At 46.9% G+C, this 3,735-nt stretch overlaps 1 pseudogene; it reads right to left on the bottom strand.

The window, feature by feature from the left end:
* Nucleotides 1–243: 243 nt before the first annotated feature.
* LOC112821847 (keratin, type II cytoskeletal 8 pseudogene) lies at nt 244–2,050 on the bottom strand (annotated as a pseudogene).
* Between the last annotated feature and the right edge of the window lie 1,685 nt (nt 2,051–3,735).

Here is a 3,735-nt window from a genome sequence, read left to right as displayed (position 1 = left end):
TTCCAGCATGTTTTCCTCTTTCTTTTAATAAAAACACCTTGATTTTCATTTAGAGAATAACCTCTACCATATTGCAAATGATCTTAGAGGCAAGGTCAACAAATGTACCCCTTCCATGATAGGGAATGTGTTGCCTGACAAAGCTGGGTCAATCAGCTATTCCAAAGGACTACTCTGTTTTATTTTTATTTTTGACTATTGGGTGTTCATTTTTTCCTTTACTTCTTTTTTTTTTTTTTTTTGATTGGCAGAGTCGGCTGAGGCTTTATTTGGGAAAAGATACTTGAGTTGGCTTTTAGTTGGCGGCACGGACGAGAGGGGGTACCCAGGGCAAAAGAATCCCCCCAAAGGCAGGCTGAGGACTAGGGCTGGGTCTTAGGTGGCTCTCCTGTTCCCGACGCTCCCCGGCACAGCTCCTTTTCCCCCCAAAGGCTCTCTGGCAGCCACAAGAGTGAGGAGGCTGAGAGGGACCACCGTGGTTGTTCACTTGGACAGGACATCAGACGACTCGGACACCAGCTTCCCGTCACGGGTCTCGATCTTCTTCACGACCACAGCCTTCGAAGAGCCGCTGCGGCTGAAGGAACCAGCAGGGCCAAAGCTGGACTGGAAGGCGCTCAGGCCATAGCTGAGGCCAGGGCTTGTGAGGCCCCCATAGGCTGAGCTCAGGCCACCTGAGTAGCCACTGGTGGTCTTAGTATGGATACTCATGTTCTGCATCCCAGACTCCAGCCGGCTCTCCTCGCCCTCCAGCAGCTTGCGGTAGGTGGCGATCTCGATGTCCAGGGCCAGCTTGACGTTCATGAGCTCCTGGTACTCGCGCAGCTGCCGGGCCATGTCCTGCTTGGCTCGCTGCAGGGCGGCCTCCAGCTCGGCCACCTTGGCATTGGCGTCCTTGAGGGCCAGCTCCCCGCGCTGCTCGGCATCGGCGATTGCCGCCTCCAGGGCAGCCCTCTGGTTTTTGAGGGCCTCGACCTCAGCCTGGAGTCGGCTGATGCTCCGGTGCATCTCAGAAATCTCTGTCTTCGTGCGACGGAGGTCATCGCCGTGCTTCCCAGCCAGTGTCTGCAGCTCCTCGTACTTGATCTGGTACATGGTCTCGGCCTCGGCCCGTCTGCGGTTGGCGATGTCCTCGTACTGGGCCTTGACCTCGGCGATGATGCCGTCCAGGTCCAGGGAGCGGCTGTTGTCCATGGACAGCACCACGGACGTGTCCGAGATCTGGGACTGCAGCTCACGGATCTCCTCTTCATACAGCTGCCTTAAGAAGCTGATCTCGTCGGTCAGCCCTTCCAGGCGGGACTCCAGCTCTACCTTGTTCATGTAAGCTTCGTCCACATCCTTCTTGATGAGGACAAATTCATTCTCCATGTCTGCACGCTCTTTGGTCTCCTCCTCATATTTATTCTTGAAGTCCTCCACCAGCCCCTGCATGTTGCCAAGCTCCACCTCCAGCTTCAGCTTCTCCTGGCCCAGGGTGTCCAGCTGCCGCCGGAGGTTGCTGATGTAGCTCTCGAACATGTTGTCTATGTTGCTCCGAGCGGTTTTCTGCTGTTGTAGGAGGCTCCACTTGGTCTCCAGAATTTTGTTCTGCTGCTCCAGGTGCCTCACCTTGTCGATGAAGGAGGCAAATTTGTTGTTGAGGGTCTTGATCTGCTCCTTCTCTTGGGTGCGCACAGCTTGGATGTTGGGGTCCACCTCCAGCTTAAGGGGGCTCAGCAGGCTCTGGTTCACTGAGACAGCCGTGATGCCGCCCATGCCCCCGGCCCCAGCGCCGTAGCCCCCGACCACACTCATGCTGCTGCTCAGGCCACCCCGGAAGCTGCTGCTGCCGCCGCCGCCGCCCACCCGGGAAAAGGCGGAGGAGCTGATGCGGGAGCCAGGCCCGCTCGTGTAGGAGCGGCTGCTGAAGGCCCGGGGGCCAGAGGTGGACATCTTGTAGGACTTCTGGGTCACCCTGATGGACATGGTGGAGGCCGGAGTGGAGGCAGGAGTGGAGGTGAGTAGGCTGAACCTGACAGAGGTTCCAGAAGGAGCCGAGAAGCTGCTTCTAGGTGGTTTTCCTTTACTTCTTTAAAGGCTGCTTACCATGTTACTGATAAATTGTTTTTAGTCTAAGTTAACCAAGTATGTTTCTGTTTCTCACAAACAACCCAGTCAATATACTACCAATTATGACTAATATATATCAGATTTGTTAGGAAAGTAGTCATATGGGTACAACATAAATTAACTATTAGAATATCAATACCAGTGTGGTGAGATGAGATTGTTTGTCTCAGCAATATTGAAAGGAAATGATGAGGTCATGCTTACTGTTAAAAAGTCCTCTGGTTCAACCCAATTTAACATCTTCCTTCATGTCTGGAAATACATGAAGGGTGAAAACCCTGAACACTGAACCATACTACGCTCTGACAGACATAGCAGATGTCTGTCACTGACCTATTAAAACCACTCTTAGTCCTAGCCAAGAGATCCTGAGTTCTTGGCGATTAATTCACAAGCCATGAATCTGTCTGGAAATTAATGAATCAGCTTCTGGCAATGGAGCTTCCTCCGTCTGCAATAACCTTGACATCTCCTTCCATACAGATACCCCAAACACTACTCTGCAAGCTGAAGTGTGTTCTGTAGAGGTCAAAGTAATATATAACTAAATAGTGTCATAGAAAAGGTTATTTAGGGAAAAAAAAGTAATCTTATCAGGGAAATTCCACCATAAAACTGTCTCAAACTATTGGAGCAAAGTTTTTCACTTCAAAGGTAGAGATGAATTGTTTGATAAAAAGTGTATACACATCTCAAAGATATTCAAGATTAAATTACATATTTTCCCAATTCTCATTTTTCTCATTTTTTTAAGAATCCCTTGAATTTGAGCTCTACTAATGTAACATTTGGAAATTCTCCTATTACTTACAGACTTTCCATCTAAAATGAGGCAGCTGGGAAAAAAGCAAGGAATGTATTCCATTTCCATTTCTGAGTTTATTTGCCAAAGATCCATGCCCCTTTCCATCAGATTAGCCTGTCTTTGTTCTTTTTGCCTTCATTAGGATGTATTAATTGTGGACAGAAAAAGAAGACTTTACAACTCTCCTTTTATCAGTGCTACAAGAATCCTATGTATAGTACAGAAAGGCTGGCGAATACTATTATTATGTCACCAAAGTTTGTTCAGCAATTGGCCCACTCCTTAATTTTTTTTCTATGAAAATTCAACTGATGATATTCTGGCCATTTAGTGGCAGAATACAGGACAAGGCAGGCATTTCAATCATCCAAATGAAACACAAGTAGAAACAAAGTGAAAATGTAATAGATGAATATTGTCCCAATCTTTAAAAAATATAGACAATATTTTTTAAACTTGGATGCTGTAAGTATGAAAACACACTATATTATCAACCATTCACTTAGACCTTTAAGAAAACCAAGATCCTTCCAAAATCCAGAATGTGAAAGCCCTTCAGACATCTGTTTATGAATTGGCTAAATATGAGATCCAGTGTGTATGATAAAGGTTAGAGGATGGAGGGTGTTGTAAGCCTTCCAGAATCTTCAGATGTATAAATTTTAGTGTTATATAAACCTACAGATATGGTTTATAATCATTCAGCAGTGGAAAATAAAAGTATGCATCAAAATAGTATCCAATTAGAATGTATAAATTTTCATTTGGTTGATATCAAAGGAAGCACAAATGGTCCTTTGAATCCTCTGCCCCCATAG

Source organism: Callorhinus ursinus, unplaced genomic scaffold (genome assembly GCF_003265705.2).
Source record: "Callorhinus ursinus isolate GAN/ISIS: 27379988/994484 unplaced genomic scaffold, GSC_fseal_2.0 scaffold1, whole genome shotgun sequence".
NCBI classification, from domain to species: domain Eukaryota; kingdom Metazoa; phylum Chordata; class Mammalia; order Carnivora; family Otariidae; genus Callorhinus; species Callorhinus ursinus.
The sequence above is the reverse complement of the archived record's forward strand: the minus strand, read 5'-3'. Positions and strand labels throughout refer to the sequence as shown.